Raw genomic sequence first — 23721 nt, forward strand, 5'->3', positions numbered from 1 at the left:
TACCTGGAGGGGGTTCCGCAAATCTTTGCTGATCCTCCTCCCGGCACCAGATGCCACAATGCAGACCGGGCTGCGGGTCCCCTCAGTGCTCTGCTCGGGTACTTAGGCCGTCTGCAATCCAAAACCGACGCGAAGGATCACTTCTCAGTCGTCTCCAGGCTGCGGGTGCCGATGACCCTCCCGATCATATGGCCACCATGCACGGCCGTACGGAGGCCCGGCGAGGCAAATCCACAGCTGAGATCCGCTCCAGGGCAAACCTACAGGGGCCGCTCGCACTACAGGCCGAGACCCGACCGCACGACACAGGGCCCGCCACACCCAGATCGCCACACCCAGATCTCCGATCTAACAATTCTGCTGTTTCGGCCGCCGCCAAAGGCTCCAGGGTGTTCGGGCAGCCCAGGCATTGGTCAGCAGGGATGTAGAAGTGCCGCTTATCAGCATGATGCAGGATGATACGGGGCTACATGAGCCTGGCTAATGCGCTTCCACCATGTTAGAACGCTTGGCAACGCTCCCTTTAACTAATGTTTTTAATGCTATTGCTAGAGTGGGGCTACCAGAATCGTGGTAAAAAACAATCATAATCCCTATCCTTAAAAAAGGCAATAAATCGATGCCAAAAAACTTTAGACCCATTTGTGGACGGCACAGCCAAATTAATGGGCTGAGTGCTACTGAACAGATTGGAGGAATGCCCCACTCAGAAAAATATCCTGATACCCGCTCAGTATGTTTTTTTTTAAAAAAGGGAAAGGGACATTGGACCAATGCCTCAACCTGAGCATGCTCATTGGCAAATACACTTTAGCTGAAAAGGGAACGGTCAATATGGCTTTTATGGACCGAAGACGTCCCACCTCAAAATGGCGCTGGAGTGACTTTGATTCCCACCACTTTGATAGTTCAGTACATTTCAGTCTCTCAACTTTCTTTAATTTGGAGAGTAAATCTTCTCCTTTAGACTGTGCACTGGCGTAGCTAGATGCCTGTGGCTGGGTCTTCGTTAAAAAAAATCGAAAGAGAGAGATCGAGAGAGCTAGAGAGAGAGATCGAGAGAGCTAGAGAGAGCGCGCGACTCAAACACTGACAAGATTAGAATGCTGCATATATTATGCAAAACAACGATAGGAAGTAGCTCCTTAAATGTGTGTTTTCACCTTCCTTATAGATGTGCATTTGCCGATCTGCTTGTTGGCATTCATTTTACTTGCTGCAGTGTTATAACTGTTGGCTCTTTCATAAACTTGATGCATCTACACCACTTTTTACAACACTGCAGATAAAGTGTCTGGGGAGTTCTGGCACAACTGATCACTATCTTTAAGATGAAGATGCTGTTACTCGCCTTCTATTTTTGAGGTAGATCTATTAATATGTATATGTAAACAGATACTTAAAGATTCTGTACTTTACAAACCTATGCAGACATACATATATTTCCAGGCTGCTTTGCAGACACAGCCTTGTGTAGTGATGCCACTCCAAGCATAGTAGTCTCCTGTCTGAAGCACCAAAATCCAAGGCAAAATGAGGTGTGCGCTTTGTGACCTTGGTTATATCAGCTCAACTAAAAGTATGATCAAGGAAGGCAAAAGGTCAAGCCTCACATACAGGGCCCTCTTAACCTTGCATAACAGAATCTGCAGTCGCACCCCAAATTCTACCGAAGGGCAGTGCATCAGAAGTCTAATCAGGATCCCTTTGCTAACCACGTTTTCACTAAATTTCTAAAGGGAGCCCTATAGCCATCCTCCTCACCTCGGTGTCTGGATCTCCACCCACAGAAATGCAGGCAGTGCATTCCCTCTATCTGGGGAAGCTTTAATCACCCTCCGTCTTGAGGCATATCAAACTAAAGGCATTCAACATGGACCCCACTTTGCTTTGTAATTAACGTGAGCCAAACTTCAGGATTACTATCACAAGGCATTCACACCAGCATTTGCAGAATCTTCTTATCAATTGTTGCATTATTTGCCCTCATTTCTTCTCATATTCCTATGATCTTGACTTACTGTTTTCTTGCAGGGCAGCCTATAACCCTCCATATTTCACTATATATGCGCACTGCCATTAATTTTCAATTCCAGCCCCTGAGCTGGTCAGTTGACCTAGCAGGAGCAGTGGTCTAACAGTCGACTAGTGTAGGGCAGGCAGCCTAATTCTGTGGCCTATCAAAATGTAACTAATAAAGCACTATCTTTACATACAAACATTGTTTCATTGTGCAGTCTTGCATCCTCAAATTGCATGCTGTTTCAACAAAACATCCTCAATATTAATAAAATCTGGCATGAAAACTGACCTTTGCTTAAATCGTCTGATTCTCGTCTCTTTCCTTTATCTCTTTAAAATGACCCTCTCTTTCACTTCCATCCTCTGCATACCTCTACTTGGGAAGCAAAACCCTCCTGTAAATCAAATGCATGTTTGCCTTAATCTCTCCTATTGTATTTCTGCAAATTGCTCACAACTCATTTACGAGGTCACATCTCCTCCATTGAAACTGATATTACTGCATCCTCACTATACATTTTTTCTAGCTCATTTACGAGCCCCACCAACCATCTGCATGAGCTCACAAATGCACCCACCTAATGATCACAGCGAACTCCTATTAATGTAATCTGTTGAAAAATAAACTGGATTGAATACACGAAATGGTTTGTCCTAGTGCACAGGAATAATCCCCATAGCCAACAATAACCAATTGTATTATATGTGCACGTATATAGCGCTTACTACCCCGGACGAGGCGTCATAGCGTTTTTCCAGCGAGTAGCACCTCACCCCGGAACCAATAAAGGATTAGTGGTGAATTAGTATAGTGAAAAAAGAAAGTAATTTGAGTGATTTTAGTCAGTTAGTAGGGTGGCGGAGGGATAGAAGAGGGGGAAAAGGTGTGCATTTTTATAGCGCTGGATACTCCTGATGGGTTGTTGGAGCGCGCTTTCGGCGAGTAGTACGCTGTATTGACCTTCAGTGGTAGTGAGAACTGTATAAATGCAATTACAATACTTCTTGCACAAAACAGAACTACACATATAAGAAGACCCCAGGCTTGCTGTCTGCGGTGACAGCAGGGGCTCGCTTATACATCCAGAGCGGTAGCTTTTCCCCTCGAAGACCATTTATCCCTGCCTGCTTTTCTCTCCCTTCTTTTTCTCCCTCTTGAGTGTTTTTTACATTCCAGAGGGACCGCTTACGGCTTATGTAAGTGTTCTCTTTTGCTTATGTAACCGGTTGTCTGCAGCATTAGCGCCAAGGCCCAGGGCAGCCAGTGAGTTCCAGGACGGTGAGCACAGCGTGTACTACAGTAGCTGTGGCCCCCGGGCTAATGTTTAGTGTCATTTTACGTCCTAAAAATGAAACATGCAAAGTCCACCTTGTGTGGCCAGGTTCATTTGGCAGGAATATTAACCCCAATGACACTTTTTATAGCAACAAACGAGTGTTTTAAACTTTTTTTTGTGTCTTTATTTGAAATTAATTTTATTCGAAGTTATGATTTGGGGTTCTAAACGTGTCCTTACCAGCAAGGGTTGGGAAGAAAAACGACGAATTTCAAAATGATCCTGCCCGCCTCTTGATAGATCTCCTGACGGCCCTCTGCCCACCCCCGGCGCTCCGCTAAGCCCTGGCACAGTGTTAAACAAGCATTGGCATAGCCAATAGGTCTCGCCTTTGGGACCTTATAAGTGTTTAGCTAGAGCTATTGGTTTTGCCAATGTTTGCAATGGCAGCGGGGCATATTAGTTTGCAATTAGTATTATATATATATATATATATATATATATATATATATATATATATATATATATATATATATATATAGAAGCATTGATAGCAGCGATAGAGAACGACAGTTTGAAGTAAGATATTGTGAGTATAGGGGTTTAGAAATAAACATGTGAGAAAGGGAGGTGGAGTTAGTATGAGTGGAGAGTAATTGAATATAAAGAATTATACCCAGAGGAAGGAAAAAGCGTTTTAGAGAGAGTAGTAAGAGAGAGAGAATGAGTTTGAAAATGTGTATATGTATGTGCTTGAGCGAGAGATAGAGGAAGTGAGAGAGAGAATGACAGAATCAGAGGGGGGAATAGATAGTGTGTGTTATGATAATAGCGACTTTATGAGATAGTAAAATAATGATCGTATTAGTGCTTATAACAGAGAGAGGAGGCACAAAGACAGTAAACCGATTTAAGAGCACAAAAAGACAGTATGCAGAAAGACACACGTAGAGGTACAGGGGCATGAAGACATAGGGCTGTGTAGAAACGGGCCATAAACATGTAGGCTAAAGGGGCAGCAGCTATTGAGAATTAGATAAGGAATACAGAAAAAGATGCTTGGAGCATGGACAAGTGAACAGAAACATAAAGGGAACAGAGGGATGTGCAGCACAGAGAGGATTTTTTGAGTGAGATGGGATACAGGGAGCGTTCGACACCTGGAGAGATAATTGTGCTTATGTTGACTGTTGTTGCAGGGACAAAATTAGCTAGACAATTTTCTTAGACCTGCAGTTTGAGATATTATCCTTTCCCACCTAGTTCTACACATTCAGTGACCAAGGTCTCAAACATTACAGACACCCGACAGCTCCCATAATTCATTTTTACAGTTGGTAAATCCTATAATGTGGTATGCTTCTTCCGGTTTACCCCAGGTGGGTTAGCGGGTACCAGCCTTTCCCGATTGTTATTTCTTCGTAGCACAAATAAAGATTTTCGCAGCTACCAAGATGGATCAAAATTCAAAATATATCAATTGAAGTAGTTCGATTTCTAACTCGGTTGGTTAGTTTGAAAAACTGAGTCACACAGACAAACTTGCCTTGCCCATCTCCGTCCTTGACTAGAGAAAATATTGATTCAAGATTGTAAAATCTCGCTCTCTTAATAGACTGTATAATTACTTGCCTCTCTTAACCTCTAGTCAAGTGTGTTTCTTTCAATGCTTCAGCATGATTCAAGTAATCATCAACACTTGTGCACTTCCTCTTATACTTAAATAATTAAATCACACTGCTCCCCTTCTTTGAGGTCAACAGTAGTAGCGTGACTATAACTCTGGTGCAGATAGAAACCCCCCTCCCCCATAGTCTCAATAACTCTTTTACCACTTACAGGTGGAATTAGTCCTCTCAGGCCTTCCTCGGATGCCGGAGCCCTTGGGCGCACACACAGTCCAGAAGAGTGGGTATACGCTGCTCATCAGTTTTTTTGTGTGTCTCCTGCCTCCACTATGGCACTCCGGGTATGACATTGTGCACACTCCTGGTCCTTTCATTGAGCAGAACCCACAAACGGCATTTCTGATATGGCATAATCCTGATTGGACTATCAGTCATTGTTTTATACTTCAGGGTCTTCTCAATGGGCCCATGCCGGTCTCACACATCCTCTACTGGGTCCCTGTTGGCCTAGGGGACAATGGCTGTTACAGCCTCCTCTGGGTAGTCATATTTCTTTCGCTGCGGTTCTGTAACTGCTGGGTACAACGTGAGTGCTAAAAGCTCTTACAAGGTCACACCTTGTAAGTTGTGGCCAGGCACAGGTCAATCAGCTCTTGGGCAGTTGCACCCAAGCTGATCACTACTTGAGCAAGCAGCGTCATTCACAGGCTTATCTTTAGCTTGTCGGTTGTGACCACAAAGTCTGATCACAATTCTCAAGCAAAGCTCCCATCGGGGCCTTGTCATTGCAGTTGCAGAGTGGTGGTTCCCACCAGCAACATGCACCGAGTCTGCATGCCCATTTAATATTTGGTCCAACAGAGCACTCCAACAGTCCTCTCTTCTGGGTGATCCGCAGGCAGTGGGGGCATGCTGCACCTCACTCCTACCTGAACAGCCACTCCTTCTCTAGAGTTGAGAGGCCCCTTCTTTCTAAAAGCATGCAAGCAGGCTTCTAGACCCTTCAGGACCGATATACAGCTCCTCCAGCAAGAGGTCTAGACCTCAGGCGACACTGCATGTGAGGCAGAAACCAGCCTTGGTTGCACAGAAGGCCTCTGGATACTCTGTTGCACACTACCTTCCTTGGCCACAGAGGACATGGAACTGGAACCACAAGTGTGTTCTCATGTTTTTACACAATTGGCAAACACAAGATGTGTACCCACTGTCTGAGACTGTAGAACTGGTTTAGGTGACCCTTCTTTTCAATTGTCCTTTCCAGGCTATGGTCTTCATCCACTTCACAGCCTCTCCAACCAGGGAGGTACTATTTGGAATCTATTGTAAGGTGAGCAATATGAGGTTAGAAGTATAGAACAGGAGAACACATTTTTATAGGAAATGTTCCCTATTTAACGCCTATTCCTCACTGCCCTCCTACCTCCCTGTTCTGTGGAGAGGCCTCTTTTTAACATCTGAAGATGTCCCCAAGTGAGTACTCAGCACACCAGTACCACATTTGTATACACTCCGTGTCTGAGGGCACAGAAAGAGAAAAATAAGAAACTGACATCAGCATTCAAGAGTGGTGCTTATTTGTGGCTCCACTCTGTCACTTCTGGGGCAGTATGTAGTCAACGTAGAGCCACACCGCTCCACCTGGCGGGGCATGGGAGCATTGGTAAAGAAGAGCTTTCGAATCCTTTCACTTTGGGAGTACTCTAAAGTGAGGAATCTGTGGTTAGAGAATCTACCAGAAAGCGCATTAGTGAGGGTTTGTAACTTTACTGAAGGTATGTAATTTGTTATAGTCTCTAATTCCTAATGAGTATTCCAAACTCTTTATTGAAGGGTGTAAGTATAATCTTAGTACATTCCATTAAAAATTTCTAGCCCATATTCTCTTGATGTGTGAGATTGTAACACGAATTGGCACTTAATTTAGCGATCTTGTCGAGACCTTTCAATACATCTTTTATTAAATAGTGACAGTCTCGGGTCCTAAATTGTCCAAGAGAACGATGAAAGTATATTTCGGTTTTAATTCTCACTTATTGTCACCATCTGTATCCATTTATTTCTTTTTGAGAAGAAGATAGCTTTATTTTCTGTAAGAAACTGGGTATAGCTCTATAGAGTTAACATTTGTTCAACCTACTGGATGGGACACATGATAAGCTTATGCCTAAAGGAGTCCATCTTTGGTTAAAAATCTTTCAAATAGATTAAAAAAACAAATCTTTTTTTTCTGTCCTCTGCTGTTTCCAATATCCGAATCTTATAAATTATGAAAAAATATAGCTTTCTTTAGAAATCTGTATATTTAGTAATATGCATTTGGTGTCCCCTGAAGTAAATTCATGTATGCACTAGTGAAAAATAATTCCTTTTATCAAATATGACTTTTTTCTTTAAGTCAAATCAACTTTATTCGATTTCAACAGAAATCATAAAAGCATACATTTATCATAAAAACAAAAAATTTTTTAACCACCAATACAATCAATCTATAAAACCAAATTTTCCAGAGTTATAAAAAATTTACACAGGTATATTACGACAAAATAGTGAGTCAATAACGTTATAAAATCAATCTATAAAACCATTTTTTCTTCAGCACTGCTTAACTTTACACAAATAAGTTGCAACAGAATAGCAGATTGCTAAACAGAGTACCGTTTGCAAAAACAGAAAAGCCGGGCAACATTTATTAAAATTCATGATGTGTAAAATTGGTATAATGTAACATTTTCCCAAGCCCTTAAAAATATACAAAAGATTTAGGTGTGCAAAGTGCTTTGTGCGGAAGTGCCATCACATAGGCAGTTGGCTAGGATTTTCTGACCGTTCAGGGTAGGAAGTGTCACTAGACAATGGAAAATATCCAGCCTAAAGCGGGTCAATACATTCTTGTGTTAAGTATTATGCACATACATTAAATATGGTTGCAAAGAAAGGGTAGTCAAAATCAATTGATTCCCAAGTACACTCGGTTGAGTCAATTCGATTGACAACTTGGCTTCCTCGAACAACGCGAGGCACATCTTATGCAGAACTGTCCTTAACAAAGACTGCAGTGTTTCGGGGCACTCCAAAAATCTGGGTGCCCCAAATCACAACAGATCTGTTTAACATATTTCAACCAGGGTATATGTAGAAATGTAGACAGTTTAAGGTAGTCCTCAATCACCTTACGATTTAGAATTGTGTTGTCACTAGTCCAAACTTTATGCCACAATAGAGTGGGGTGCGCCCGTGATATGTCAACTAAAAAAGGCATCCCTAATTCTTAATGACAAATTTGAGTCGAATAGTTCTGGGGTACTGACAGTAACAATCGAAAAAAGAGTCCTCCAATGTCTTGAGAGAATTAGTATCGCAAGAGCCCCAAAGCACAGCCCATAAAATGCTGTAGTTACACACTTGGCCTTATATATTGTAAGCATTTCTTTGACTGGTTTATCAATGAGTTTGTGTGCAAAGCTGGTCAAGGCAGCAGTTGATTTTATAAAATGTAATTTCCGAGCATTGATTGTATCCTTCCTTGACCCACTCTGTGAAAATATAACAGTCAAGATAAGAAAAAGAGGAAGCACAATTTAGCTTGGTGTTCATAAATAAATCCCAACACCTCATTGTGCCCTTCCCACACTTCGTAACAAATGTCTTATCCAAAATAGTCAATAAACCAACCTCCTACATGAACTCTGTAAAAGGGATCAATAGACGTTGGAAACCAATAGGGGTACGTGCCATAAGCAATCATCGTCCGCGTAGAGGAGGGCTGGGACTGGACGCTGACCAATTTGAGGGACATCCTTTCAATCTTTGGCTAAAAATGGTCCCACTCTATTGATATATAGAGTGAATGAAAAAGGGGCAAGGATGCATCCCTGTCTCAACCCCCCCGCCCCCCAATCCATCCAGCTAATGGTGCTGTACATTCTCCCTTGAGACCGTACCGCACACAGGCTCTACTTCCTAAATACAAGTCCTATAGAAACCAGATTATAGAAGTTTTTACACCTAAATCTTCTAAACATTGCACATAATTTAGCATGGTTAACACAATCAAATGCGCTCGATAAGTCCGCAAAGGCCAGGAACAGATTGCCTTGCCTACCCAGTGTGTATTTACCAATTGGCAAAGTCCTATTTAGACATTGTTCAATCATACTAAGACCTTTGCGGAAATCATATTGGATGTCTGATAATATATCTTTGCTTTCCACCCACTCCTCTAACCTTTCCAAAATGATCTTCCCTACAACCTTAACCAGGGGCTCCAATAAAGAGATCGGTCGGTAACCGGAAAGACTCTCTTGGTCTCCTTTTTTTATAGATCAGAACAATTAAAGATTCCGACCAAGTGCTAAAGAGGCCCTCACTTCCACATGCTTCCTGCAAATTGGTTAAAATAGGGTCCCATAATGGAATATTCTCTTTATAAAGATTGACCGGAATGCCATCTGGCCCGGGGCCTTTCCGCCCTTACTACTCATAAGAGCCCTGTTTACCTCATCTAGGGTGAACTCCAAACTAATTGCAGATCCCCCCCGGGTGAGGTAACAAGGAATCCACCTGCAGAGAAGGCAGCATACCAGGGTTGGAATACATTTTAGCCAAATGTGTCACCCAGTCTGCTTCATTTTTGGCTATCTCCATGCTTGGTGTCCCCTCATCTCTCAAGAAGGGGGAATTTATGATGCGCCCAAAATCGGTACAAACTCCCCCTGTTCTGGCTTCAATTAGTGCCTCCCAAGTTTCAGCCTTCAAGGCATCCTTTCTGTCCTTTAATGCTAGTCTGCATTCTTGCCTACAGGTCCACACTTTACGAACACACCTGGGAACTTTAAGAAGAGCGACTTTAATGTTTAGAAGTACTTTAGAACGACAGGAATCAAACCACCCCTGCTTAGATTGCTGTACCCTGAAGTTCCCATCCATCAGATGGCCTTTGATCCCCCTGGAGATGTTAACAAAGGCATTTACTAGAAACAACAAATTACCACCATATACCGTCCCTTTTTTTTGTGCATGTGGGGTGACTCCTTGTTGAGTTTTAACAAAGACATTTACGACAGCCTTGTGAATTGTTACTTCAGCCAAACTGTTATCGAAGTCTTCCCTATGTTTCGCTACCAACTTATTCAAGAGAGCGGTTTGATTAACCTTCGACTAATGTAAAGAGAGGCCATAATTTGGAATAACTTCAACATTTTCGACTCTTACATTGTCCCAAGGTGTGTGTATTAACTTTGCATTAAGATTTAAACAAACTCTCTAAGGATAATGAGCACTAAGGGAAATGGAGTGGGTGGTGAAATTGGTGAGAAAGCACTGTGCTCTAAAATAATAAAAGATATAAACATTTGACACATTGATGCCCCTTCCATCAAATGTGCAGCTGAAAGGCGCCACAGGGGAACTTAATTTGTTTGCAAAAGCATGGTCGTACTTCTACATAAACTCATTTAATTTATCACCATACTCGGTGTGGCATGCGTTTGGTCATTAACTCTTATATCAGTCACACCACATACCTTACTAGGAGGCAAGGGGCACAAACGAATATTGAAGTCACCTTCCCAAAACACTAAGAGCTCCTCCTTCCTGCTAGAGCACAAGGACATAAGGTCATGATCCAACTGGTCCAGAACAGGCTAAATTTCCCTAGAAAATGCGCTATTATAAAAATTAATCGGGACCAAATCAATTTTGTGTAACTGATTAAGCTCTATCATTTGATAAAAAAACATTGTGGTGGACCAAGTAATATTAATAGAATACAACAAATAGAAATATAACACAGGCCGCCTTTCGCTCTGCCGACACTAGATGGCACTGCGGCTTGGTGAAAAGTTCTGCAGCCATTTAGGTGGAGTGGTTTAACTGCCCAAGACTCTTGAAAGCATAAAATATGAAAATTAAAAAAAAAGTCAACCAATCTAGATTAGCAATTTTGCTAGGTAGTCCTTCCACGTTCCAGAAAAGTATGCCAGTACTGGAGTGATCAATAAAGTCCAGACCTTCCTGAGTGGACGAGAAGGGTCTGGACTCCGTTTAAATGGACAAGTTACTTACATTTGGTAACGCCTTATCTGGTAGAGACATGATCTACCCGCAGATTCCTTACCTTTGAATTTACCAGGCGTCAGACTGGACCTGGAAAATATTTCTTCTAGCAATACCCTTGCTCATCGGTAGGTGGTGTCAGCCGGCTCAGCGTGACGTCCTCGTTGGCCGGCTCTGCATGACGTCACTGTCGCCATCGTCTCCACCGTTGCGATGTCCACGTCACCTATTTAGGCGCCACCTCTGGGCGAGCTGATGTCAATTACTTTTCATGACTTTCCATGGCAGTAGCACAGAGCCATAAAGTGCACTGACATTGGTGTGTTTCTGAACAACTCTGACCATGAAAGGGAAAAGCCCTGGCCCTAAAGAAAACCTGCCTGCAGTGCAGGGAGGAAGGATGGGTCCGTCAGTAAGGAATCTGAGGCTAGCTCATGTCTCTACCAGATAAGGCATTACTTAAGGTAAGTAACTTGTTCATCTGATAGAGACATCTTGCCGCAGATTCCTTACCTTTGAGTTTATACCCAAGCAATACCATCCCCGGAGGAGGGACTGCGGACAAGTTTAGACCAGGATGTCATTCAAGACAGAGCGGCCTAAAAGGCTGTTCCTTCGGACTCGACTCTCCAGGCAGCAGTGTTTGGTAAATGTGTGCAGGGATGCCCATGTTGGTGCCTGACAAATATCAAGGGTCGGAACACCACTTTGCAGTGCCATGGTAGCTGCTTTAGCTCTGATGGAATGAGCCCTTAAGCCTTCAGGAGGCTGCTTTTTGGCCAGTCCATAGCAAGTTATGATACAGAGGATAACGCTTCGTGAGATAGTCCTCTTCTGGACTGCACAACCCTTCTTTGATCAAACATACCCCACAAAGAGTTGGTCATCCACCCGGATTTATTTACTGTGGTCAAGGTAGAACAACCATGCTCTTTGGATCCAGACAGTGGAGTCGCTCCTCTTTTTTTAGAGGGGTGCAGAGGAGCATAGAAAGTGGACAAGGTGCTCGATTGCCCCAAGTGAAATGGTGTAACCAATTGCGGTAAAAAAAAGGCCGTAGTGCGAAGCACCAATTATCAGGGAAGATGGTCAGCTAAGGAGGCTTGGATGACTGAGCCTGCAATATGCTTACCCTCCTGACAGAAGCAGATGGTAAGCAGCAGGAGGATGCAGTTGTGCAGTGGTTCGAAAGGAGCACACATGAGGAAGGTGAAAACCAAATTAAGGTCCCACTGAGGCATGATGAAAGGGGCAGGAGGAAACATGTGTACAAGCCCCTTAAATCTATTTACAGTAGGAGATTTACATAAAGAGGGTTGGTCTGGCAACCTCAAGAAGGCAGACGGAGCCGAAAGGTACCCTTTCAGAGTGCCCATAGCAGAGCTCTGCTGGGAAAGGGTCAAAATAAACAGTAAGACTTGAGAGAGGGAAGCAGAAAGAGGATCAATAGATCTTTCTGTACAATATTTTACAAATTTGTGCCACCAACAAGCATACACAGTCCTGGTAGAGGGACGCCTGGCTGCCAAAATAACATTACAGACTTCAGGAGGAAGGTCAAAAGCTGTCAAATGCTGCCGCTCAATCTCCACGCACGAAGGCATAGAGTTGACAGGTTTGCTTTAAATGGCAAGCGAATCGCTCGGAGCTCCAGCAAGTTGATGTGGAATCTGGATTCCACTGGAGACCTCCGATCTCCACCGGAATCTGGATTCCACTGGAGACCTCCGATCTCCACCCCTCCAGGATGGCTGCCCCTCCCAGGAGTAACGCATCCGTCACTTCTGTGCGGCCTGGTTGGGGAAGGGAGAGGGATCTACCTCTGACTCATTCACGGTCTATTAGAACTCACAGCAGGTCCTGTGCAGTTCTCTGAGATCTGTATCATGTCGTAGAGATTCCCCTGATGCTACGCCCACTGGAACTTAAGGTCCCACTTTAGAGCCAGCGTATGCCATCTGGCATGTGTAACTAGCAGCATGCAGGAGGCCTAGCAGCCTCAGAGTCCTTCTTACCGATATCTAGGATAGAGGCTGAAACATCAGTGTCCTAGCCTGAATATCCTGAACTCGCTGTTTGGGAGGACAGGCCCAAAACTGTACCGTATCCAGAACAGCTGCAATGAAAAGGAGGATCTGAGAAAGAGTCAGGTGTGACTTCGGCATGTTGATAGAGAACCCCGGCGAGTGCAGAAGGTTTGCCGTATTCTTGTGGAAGAAGACAGCCTGCGGTGAACTCTCCTTCAACAGCCAGTCGTCGAGATGGGGGATGACCGGCACCCCGATCTGCGCAGATAGGCAGCGACCACCACCATCACCTTGGTGAACACCCAAGGGCACTGGGTAAGGCCAAAGGGGAGCACGGAGAACTGAAAGTGCTTGTGGCCTACTGTAAACCGCAGGTAGCGCAGATGGGAAGGCAGGACAGGAATATGAAAATAGGCGTCCTGCAAGTCCAACACTACCATCCAGTCTTCTTGGTCCAGAGCAGACACGACCTGAGCTAGAGTGAGCATCTGGAATTTTTCCTTTTTGAGGAAGTAGTTGAGGGCTCGCAGATCTAGGATAGGACGCAGGCCCATTTCCTTGTTCGGGACCAGAAAGTAGCAGGAATAGAAACCACAGCCTACTTCTTGCGTCTGAATCCTCTCTATGGCTCCCTTTGCCAAGAGAGTCATGACTTCCTCCTGAAGCAAAGCCAGGTGATCCTCCGTCAACCGGTCGTAAGCTGGAGTCATGGAGGGAGGAGTAGTGTTGAAGGGGAGGGAGTAGCCCCTTTAAACTATCTGAAGAACCCACCTGTCAGACGTGATGTTTTGCCAGTGGTTGAGGTGATGTCTGACCCTGCCACCAACTGACTGCCCATGATCTCGAAAGGCTGGACTAAGAGGATATGGAGGATGAAGGGGAAAGGTGGGGGGGGGGACTGACCTGACCTCTGGCCGCCCAACCCAAGAGTTGGAACGAACCATCCTCATGACCATGCAGAGGTTGCTAAACTTGTAGCCACGAAAGAGGCAAAAAGCAGACTGGGGATGTGTGGCCACTGAGAGGCTCAAGGACTTGGTTGTAGCACGCGAGTCCTTGAAGTGCTCTAGGGCCATGTCTGCTTTGTCTCTGAAGAGATAGGTGCCATCAAAGGGCATGTGCATGAGGGAAGCCTTGACATCCCTAGAATAGCCAGAAGTTCTCATCCAGGCGTGGCGTTGAATAATTGCTGTCAATGACATCACTCAGCCCTGCGAGTCAGTTGTGTCAAGCCCACAATGAATGGCAAACTTTGCCACATCTCTCCCGTCTTATACCGCTTGGGAGAGGATGGCTCGAGCCTCCTCCAGGACCTGTGGCAGCACTTGTGCAACCGTTTTCCATAGGGAGTGGGAATAACAGCCCAATAGGCATGCACTGTTCACCGACCACAATGCAAGGCTGGCGGAAGAAAAGATTTTCTAACCCCCAACTATCCACCCTCTTGGATTCCCAGTCCGGGGGTGCGTAAGGGAACGCACATTGTGAGGTAGAGGCTTGAACCACCATGCTCTAGGGGGTAAGGTAAATTAGGTTGCCTGGTGCAGGGCAATGGAGGTGTGCGATTGTCCTTTTCACAGGAGCCCCTGTGCTGGGCTTAGGCCAGGTTCCCAGAAAGCCTCGTTGAATAGCAGGAGGGGTTCCGAGGAGGAGACACCCATCTGCCAGACCTCTGTCAGGATGTTCGTCTTGACTTTCACCGAAGGGAGCTGAAGGTCCTGGACCTCACCTGCCCTTCTCACCACCATAGCATAGTAAGCTCCCTCCTCTGTAGCCACAGTAGGGGGAGAAAGCAAGCCAGAATCTGGAAAGGTATCCAGCCCATTGGCCTCACCCAGTTCCTAATACCAGTCCGTTTCGTATTGAGGCTGGTCTTGTAAAGGGTCCAGCGACGCCTCCCAATCCTTCTCCATTGCAACCCCTCAAAATAAGGCTGAGGAACCGACCTAAGACCCAAGGGTGCCATCTGCACTGGAATTGTGGTCGGTAGGTGCCGATCCGGGTCGTCGGGGATAAGAATGGGGCTGAAGCCGCCGGGGGGCGGTGGCAGTGTCAGGAGACTCTGTGACAGGGGCGACCTTTGGAAAGGTCTCAGTGGCACGGCCAGCGTCGGTTTGCATCCTCCAATGGATGCAAGGGGTTGGCTTCGGCACCATGGTCGGAGCTGCCAGCGCAGAACCCAGTGGAACCCTCACTGAGTCTCCAGGCCCCGAAGGTGCGCTGGAAGGGTCCAGCTCCCCAAATATGAGGCACATAGCGTCATAAAATTATTTAAGCTGGGCGGGGTCGCTCCGACTTCTGGGAAGGCAAGGAAGTTCGAAGCCGACCCAGGCACAGGTTCTGCAGAATGAGACCGAGAGCGCCGAGGCTCCTACATCACGTCAGCTGGCGGACGGGGAGAAGTCTAAGCATGCTTCGACTTCGTGTTTCTTATGCCTCTTACATGAACTACCCGACAACTTTGAGTGTGAGGACGAGGACTTGGGTCCCCCATGGCTGTGACCAGACATTCCTCTTGACCGAGAACAAGATCTGCATGGTGAACGATGCGGGGCTGAGTCCCGGGCCACAGGCAGCTTTAGCGACCGCTCCCTCAAAGCTTTTGGACCCATGGTCTTGCAGTTGGAGCACAACTTCAAGTCTTTGTCGCGCTCCATGCACCAAAGAAAAAATGGGTGTGGATCCGTCATCCACATGGCGTGGTGCAGGCAACGCATGGTTTGGATTCAGAAGTCTTCTTTGACATGTTGTAAAAACCTACACACCAAAAAAAGTTGAATAAAATGTTGAAAAAAGCTTGTCAAAAAGTGACAGAGGTTCGCTCTCGTCACAAATCTGCCTTGGCTGGCACATAAAGAAAAGAACTGATGTCAGGGCGTCCAGGTGACGAGGACGTCACAACAGTGGAGATGCCGCCGCAGGCATCACGTGGACCTGACCGATACCACCTACCGGTGTGCAAGGGTATTGCTTGGAAAAAATCTTCTAGATCCAGTCTGGTGCCTGGAAATTCAAAGGTAAGGAATCTGCAGCTAGATGTCTCTCTATCAGATATACGTTTTCAGAGAAATTTGATTGGAAGCAGGAGTGAGTTACATCACTTTCAGTTTGAATTTTCCTTTGTCACCTATTCAGTCATCATTCAGACCTCAAGGAGTCCAAGCTCATCAGCTGTCTACAGAATAAATGACTTTCAATAGTGTTCTACTTTCAGACTTCATTTTGCATGTTTTCCTGGGTTATTAATAGGGTATTCCACATGCTTCTCCTGGGGTTAAATTGCTGTTTCTACTTCCTCAGATGTAAAACCTGTATACCTTAGTCAAGTTGAGCAGATGAGTAAGGTGCAAAGTGAATTGTCTGTGTAGTATTTAAAGGCGACTCTCAGCCCTTTCGTAAGTATAGATGCAGACTCCTTAATGACCAGTTGGTGGAGGGTTTTTCCAAAGGGTTCCACGTAGGTTTAGCGCCAATTTCTTTCCAAGGAGGTAACGGAGGAAAATTAACACCTCTCCACTTCTGAAATTTTAGAGCTATCTTACAGCCTGTGTAAAAGCAGTGCAATCCACAGTTCCCCACCTTAATATATATTATAATGTGCACTGTTTAATTGTGAGTTTTGAAACTGATGTATTAAAAACCAGTGATGAGTTACTTCACTTTGATCTTCAGTGTTGCATTACAACTAACTGCAGTTTTCACCCACACACCTCAAGAAGTTAAACTTTTACAGTTGTTTACACTGTCAAACCCTCTGGGAAAGTGCATCTTTTGGACATGATTAGCCTCCACTTTGGCCTGGAAAATGATGTGGTTTCGACTGGAAGTGCACAGGGTCTTTGCCAACCAGGTTCCCTGTACCAGATCTTCCTTCCCTAAACTGTACCTTTTGTTTCCACAATTGGCACCCCTTTAGTTCACATAAAAGTCCCTCGTAAAAGGCAGTCCTGGTGCCAAGGGCCTTGTGGTTAAAGAGGGTCCCTAAGGGCTGCCGCACGAATTGTGCCACCATAAGGGACTCCTCACCAAACACATGCACACTGCCACTGCAGCCCGTGTGTCTTAATGCAGACAAAACGGAAGTGTCAACATGGGACACATCCTTGTGTGCCATGCCCATAGACACTGCATGAGCTATAGGTAAGACACCCCTCTAGCAGGCCTTAGCCTTAAGGCAGGGTGCACTATTTCTCCTGGGAGGACATATCTGCATAAGTGATATGCCCCTGCAATATCCTTGTTGATTGCTGGATATTGTAAGTGACCAGGGAAGCCATAATAAGTACATAGGCCGGACACTCGTCATTACGAGTTCCCCAGCTCCATGATAATTTCACTGAAATATGGGATGTTTCGTACCAAACATCTCAGTATAATATACCTGCACTGATTTCAGTGTCAGATTTATTAAAAAGTTCACACAGAGGACCCCTTAGAGGGGTCCCCTGAAACCTACCAATGCTTAGATTGGTCACTGACTGGCCTGAGCCAGCCTGCTACCACCAGACAGTGTTCTGACCTCATGGGGAGAGACTGCTTGTGCACCTTGAGGTCGAGATAAATGCCTTTCCTGAGTGGAGGTGTTTTCCTGACCAGAGGGGAGGTGTAGAGTCATCCATGGCGGGGAGCTTCAAAGGCCTTGCCGCCTTGTAATGCGACCCCAGCCTCTTCTGTTAGTGGGAGAAGGCCCCCTTCCTGTCCTCACCCCCTTTTGGTGGGGGGACACGAGGGAAAGAATAGGAGGCGTACCTCCTTTGCCAACTCCACCCCTGAGGTGCTGGAGAAATGTGAAGTACACTTTTTATGGCCTTTGAAGATCCAATCAGGGCTACGTCTATGTGCCCCTCTGACAGGAGGTGAGCATAATACAGGTCCAGAGCCCGAGTCCTCTGTGAGCTGACCCCTCCTGGACTCTTTGACATCGCCTGAAGCCTTTGCACAGAGACCCCCCCCCCCCCCCCCCTTCAGCCCCCCAGCCGTGATCTGCTTCTGTAAGCCATTTCTGACCCCAAAAAGCACACCTGCATCCGTCCGTCCTTGGTGAAGAGGGCAAAAGGTGTCCCTAAGTCCCTGAGCATCACAACTTACCTCTGCAGCTGTAGGTATCTTCTACCGGCCTCCTGGCCTGAGCCGGCAGCCCTTGTTCGATTTGGTTATTTCCATTGCCTTGGGCACCTGGCGCTGTGGTGGCACTCTGCTCCCGGCCGCCCCCGTGCTGCTGGTGGTGTAGTGTTGGTGCTGCTTTGAGCCCCGTTTAGTGCTTGTTTCAACCCCTGGAGACTAAGCCTTACCACCCACCCCACTGCTGCTATTTCCCTGTAAGCAGCCTCTGTCCGATTGTCCCCAATCCCCATTGATTTGTATTGGGGGCCTGACATTGAACTTGCACCCTGCACACCACCACCGCTGGTGTTGCACTGTTGGTGCTGGACTCAATCTTGCCTGATACTGACCTTAACTTCCGAAGTTGATGTTATCCCTAATTATAATGAATTTTTTTCTTAGTCCTATAGGTTAACATTGCATGGACTCAAAATTACACCAAGTGTCCATTTTTGAAACTGATAAGTATTTCTATTCAGAAACGTATTTATCTATGACGAAGTTCTGTGGTTCTGCAAAATAAATATAATCCAATACTTTTATAAATTGTTCTGGGATTTATTCATTGGGTGTGTGTCTCATTTATTGTCACTGTGTGTACAACAAATGCTTAACGCTGCTCTCTGATGAGCTTAACTGCTCAACCCACACTACCGCAAAAGAGAGCATTTGTATTATCTACTTTAGCCTCAGTTAACCCTCTGGGGATCCACTGGACTCTCTGCACCTTACACCTCATTTTGGTATAGTATATAGAGAGCCAGCTTTCTGAAAACTAGTATTGTTCCAATAAATCATGACCTATACCTATATCCTTACATGCTCTGCACTAGTTAAAGAGACAAATGTCCCTATACCTACCTTGCTGTACATATCTAGAGGGTACCACAAAAACACTACTTAAATTCTTTTGCAAACTTGTCAGCATAGCGCAATGAAATACTGCATTAACCATATAGTGTAGTCTTGCACCTCGCAAGGTAACTTATTCTTAGAAAGCAGTTCAGGTAGCTGTACAGGGTTACCTTTTTAGTTGACTTTGTTCTTTGATGTATATTTACAGTAACTTCACTCTTTTTTTTCTTTTTTCTTCTCTTTCCACAACCATTATATTTTTCCAACTTTAATCAATATCTAGTTAAAGAGACATTTACATTGCAGTTATACTTGAGTAGAAACGCACATATACTAAATTGCAGAAAATGGTTTGCATTCAACCAACAGTCCAAGTCAACCCTCCCCTGATACTGTTCAGCTTTACTATACAACGAAGTAAGACTATGTTACAAGCTTGTCTCCAGTTCAGAAGTTCACCTAGCATAGTGTGCTCCCCTGAAATCTTTAAATGTTACAATTGGCAGTCCTTTCGTTCTGCTAATGAGTTTAAACCAATAGCAGAAAATTCATAACTTCCTCTTTTCTAGTCACAATTCACTAAAGAAATGGCAGTTACTTGCTACCTAACTTACTGTTGTACCCCAGTAACAGCAACCAGTCATCAAGCTTTTTTCCTTCTTCAGATTACATACTCCTCCCGAACACATTTCCTTCTATTGCAGACTCCTCTCTGTTGCACTGTGATACCAGCATCTTGGTTCACAGCTATATTATAGTCCATTCCTTTGTCTTTTGGGCACGTGAACATGTCAATAATTGCATCATGGACCAAAATTTATGATTTCCTAAAATGGACATTAGTTGGATTGGCCACAGAAGGATGAAATTACAAGAATTACTCCCTGTGGTGGAAAGCATTTTTGAATTACGAGCACCCTGATAGCATGATAGTACTCTGCGCAGGAAATGATTTAAGCACAACCACAGGGGTAGCTTTCCTAATTCGATAAAGGAAACCTTAGGAGAGTTGATGAATCTCTTCCCCCTCATTGCCTTTGTCTATTTCTAATGTATGGCAATGGCAAAAGTGGCAATGGTCCAACGAATTGTATCCAAAGATTAAGAAATCCCAGACGCATGCCACTAAGGTAATTTTAGCATTTCTTCCAGACTGACATTGGGTACATATATATATCACAACATCAGCTTTGACTTGCTTGGTATCTTCAAAGAGATGGGAGTGCATTTAACAGCAGAAAGAAACAGGAGCGTCTTAAAGAAATATATCCAGTTCAACCTGTTGGTGACAACACACTACTAGTAACACAAAGGTTCTTGTGAGAGACAATAGTAACACAAAGATTCTTGTGAGAGATACCCTGTTCTCATGATTATACGTTATTTCTAATAAAATCTTTTTTGATACAAAGTTATGATAACTCCGGTATTCCTGCGGCACTGGCTAATACCCTTTTCTACTATATTTTCTTTGGTAGCTTCCTTCCCAGTACCGACATTACATTTAAAATAAAATAAAGACAATTACCCCTCTTCTTATCTCCCCCGATTCAACACCAACCCCAACTTTCCACACTGAATGGGTTGGGAACGGGTCCTAACGTGTGAGCAGGCCCTGGCCCTACTCTCCCACACCCAACCATCTCACAGCCGGGCAACCCTCTACTGCCCTGTCCACAACCTTTCTTTGGGTGACCAACCCCTATTGAGCATGGTCTTCCACTGTGTACAGAGGAAAGTTTGGTGCAGGACCTGACCTCTGGCTCAACCTCATCACGCCCACCCCACCCCATCCGCAGGCAGTACACAGCAGGGAGTTGGGTTACAGGGCTTAAAGTCCTTACACTACCTCCACTCGATCCTTCTTGAGCAGCCACACACCTCCAAGCTGCTCTCCGCCACCTGTGGGCAACGCAACCCTGTGGGTGGCCAGCTCAGCACTGCCTTTAGCCATGCGCAATGAGGGTTGGCTGTAGGACCTGGCTTCCCTAACCCTATCATGGACGTGCAACCCCCCTGCTATTCACCAACTCTCCAGTGGACAGACAACTTTTACTGTGTGCACAACCTTCTGCCCTTGGTCCAAACACTAGGGTTTGGAAGCAGGACCTGGGCTCCGCCCAGGCCCCACGACCAATCCCCTCCAGGCACCCAACCCACAAATATTTTTTGTTTTGTGCCCTGGTGGGGTGGGGAGGGGGCTCCCCTGTGCTAGGGGGTCAAAGTATATCTACCTTACCTCTTATATTTTTTTTACATTTAATTTTCTAGTTTTAGGACATGGGCAACAACTCCCAGAGTCCTGTAAAGATGGGCGCAACATTTTGTTTTTGGTTGTGACCAGCCAACTTGATCACACCACACCTGAACCCTGGTATTTAAATGAACAACTGGAGAAAAGTCTCTCTCAGCCAATAAGAGGGCCCTGTTTTAAAAAATAAAAATAAAAAAAAATTGTACCACAGTAATCCCACAGGGTTAACAGCTCACATATACACCTAACTTTTATCAACCCTTGTTTTTTAAAAAAACTATTTGTACCACAGTAATCCCGCAGGGTTAACAGCTCAGATATACTTAACTTTTTATTAACCCCTGCAATCCCTAGCTGAGCATGTCTATAATTGTGAATTTCTCAAAACTGGATGAACAAAAACCATCGTTTCTGAGTAAAGTTCAATCTTTTTGCCAATAATGGAGTGATTTGGGGAATTTTGTATAAAAAAAGCATAATACGAATACGGGCGAGAATGCACCTGCAGAACGGAATTTTCTCCCGGGCCTAATCCATAATCTTAAATCAAAATATTAATCAAAATAATTAACAAAAATATAATGTATAATGTTGGTATTTGGGGGGAAAAAAAATCTTTCGAAATGTTTATGAAAGTGAGATGTATCTGCATTTCCCTGGATCTCTTCAGACACAAACTTATATTTTTCGTAGTTAGAGTGATATATCAACAAGTGAGTAACTAGGTAACCCTCACATCATCTTTCTCCCCACTGGGGGTATTCCGATCCCTCCACTGACATTGAGGGAGAGCCCTTGTTCTATTCCATAGCATAAGAAAAACGTATCTTTTACTCATAACAGTATGGATCACCCTACATTTTAAGGAAGCTTTTTATTATGTTGAAAACCTTTTCCTGTCTGACTTCACAAGTTTTATCTTTGTCCTACACTCTGTCCATTTCTTCCTCCTTCGCACTTGCCATATATGTACATTGCTTGAAAACTCGATAATTTCTCATTCGACCTACAGTTTTAATAACTAAATAAAGTTAAGATAGGAGTGATATATTTATTTTAGATACAGTTTCGTCAATTTGTCAACATTTTTGATTGATTCTAAGATGGTGGTTTGTTGAGCTTGTGCATCCACTGAAGGAAGATCTGTGTTTGACCCCATGATCACATGTTCAGATCCCAGCTTGTCCACTCAGCCTTTTCTGGGAAAACAGTAAATATTCACCATCTACCAGTAACGCCTAGAGATCACTTCATTGTGAAAATGTGCTTTGCCACTACCACTTGTTCCATTTTTATGATTACTTAGTTTTCATCATGGGATACAGAAGGGCTTAGGCAGTTGGATATAGTAAATGCATGAGGGTACTTCAGATTTGACTTTACTGATGATCCTGTTTTAGTTTTATGTTTACATATTCTTTTATTATGTGATGTAGTGTTGAGGCAAAGTGAGACTTATGAGGGTCCTTCAGATTTAACTTGGCTATGCCATCAACTCTTTTGTCCATTTAGATTAAATATTGATGGGGACTGATTCTGCTCCAGGCGAGTAGGACTGTCAGTAGTGAGCCTGACATGTGACTGACTGTTCTCAGCACTATAAATAGTTCATTCACTGATCTGACTTGATTAATCTTACTCAGACATACATGTCTTTCAGAGGTAAATCTGTTACATGACTGATACTTCACAGGTGATCCTGGTATGTGACCTACTGTTGATCACTCTAGCCATCCTTCCCATGATAATAGAATCTTCTTTAAGACTGCACATCCCTCAGAGCTAATATTGTCAGGGGTCCTCTGAATTTACCAAGTTGTCCTCTATAATGTGTGGGACCACTGGTACAGATGCACTGCTCAGCCAGGTTCCAGCTGCCTTTTGGGAATTAAAGTTTAGCTTTTTACTTCCGAGTGTCCACCGCAAGCATCTGCTTGAGATGTGCGATTTGCTAATAAGCCAGTGCTGGCTGCCTTTATCACACTTGACTTGGGGCCTTTCTGCAGATCTAGGACTTGTTGATCTATTGCTTTAACTGTCTTTCAGAGACAAATTACCAAGAAACAGTCAACAACCATAAAATGACAAATTATTATCAACACGTCTGATTACTGTTCCCTAAGTAAATGCACAGATTGCTAGCATTATGCAGAAACAACTACAAAAAGCATTGCTGTTCAGACAGTTTCATCCATGGAGTGAGTTGATTTATTATTTGCACACACATGAAAAACCGTCTCTCACACTCTCTCATTCACCAAGGTTTCAGGCTCTCACAGTTTCAAAGCAAAATCATCTCTTAGGTTAGTGAAGACGTCATTCTCAGCACAAATTGTGAGCAGGTGTTGGGGATAGTTTGGGATCGTTTCCTAGTCTATCACACATTCTTGGGACCCTTCCCTCTCTCTCTATGGAGGCATGTGTAAATTAACCTAAAGGAGTATCTCTTGTCACTCCTCAAGTTTCTTTGTCATACCAACCTCCATCTGTAAAAGCCA

At 44.5% G+C, this 23721-nt stretch overlaps 1 protein-coding gene across 2 annotated transcripts in view; it reads left to right on the top strand.

Annotated features, from left to right (window-relative positions):
• RAD54L2 (RAD54 like 2) overlaps positions 1–23721 on the top strand; it is a 682650-nt gene that overhangs the window by 120660 nt on the left and 538269 nt on the right. The window lies entirely within an intron of this gene.

The sequence above is a fragment of the Triturus cristatus genome, chromosome 9 (assembly GCF_964204655.1).
Source record: "Triturus cristatus chromosome 9, aTriCri1.1, whole genome shotgun sequence".
Classification (NCBI taxonomy): domain Eukaryota; kingdom Metazoa; phylum Chordata; class Amphibia; order Caudata; family Salamandridae; genus Triturus; species Triturus cristatus.